Here is a 553-nt window from a genome sequence, read left to right as displayed (position 1 = left end):
GTTCACTATGTTTAACTTTCTATGGGAAAAGTCATTCCAAATTGTCGTTTCACTTTCTCCTATAAGCCAACTAATCGAAAGACATTACAAGAGCAGGGTGTGTACAATATGAAAAATTACACCCATTCGGGGCACGGAAGTTAGCATTGATATCTATCGTGCTCAGAGACAAACAACGATTTTGAACCAGCTGACCGCGTAGGAACCTGAGACTAGTTATACGTAGCTAGACCTGAACATCGTACGTACTTAAATAGCAGTATATCTGATTTTTTTAAAAAAATGCTTTCGTATAGAGGATATGATGTGGATTATTTTCAGATTCAATCGCACATGAACCTTTTATATCCGTTTAAAGACACTTGCTATAAACGTTTTACATTCTCGATCTGTTAAAAAAAAACAACAGAGAGATATCTTGCAGCAACCATTTTCGGGTTTTAAATGAAGAACTTTTATTGTTAATAATATGGTATCCGTTTCTCACTCGCAGAAAATCATTAGGAGTGGGAGGCACTGAAAGCAGTATTGTTATCATAATGACCTGATCTGT

This window comes from Sinohyriopsis cumingii, chromosome 11 (assembly GCF_028554795.1).
Source record: "Sinohyriopsis cumingii isolate HCF-2022 chromosome 11, ASM2855479v2, whole genome shotgun sequence".
Taxonomy (NCBI): Eukaryota; Metazoa; Mollusca; class Bivalvia; order Unionida; family Unionidae; genus Sinohyriopsis; species Sinohyriopsis cumingii.
This window is presented reverse-complemented; position numbering follows the sequence as displayed.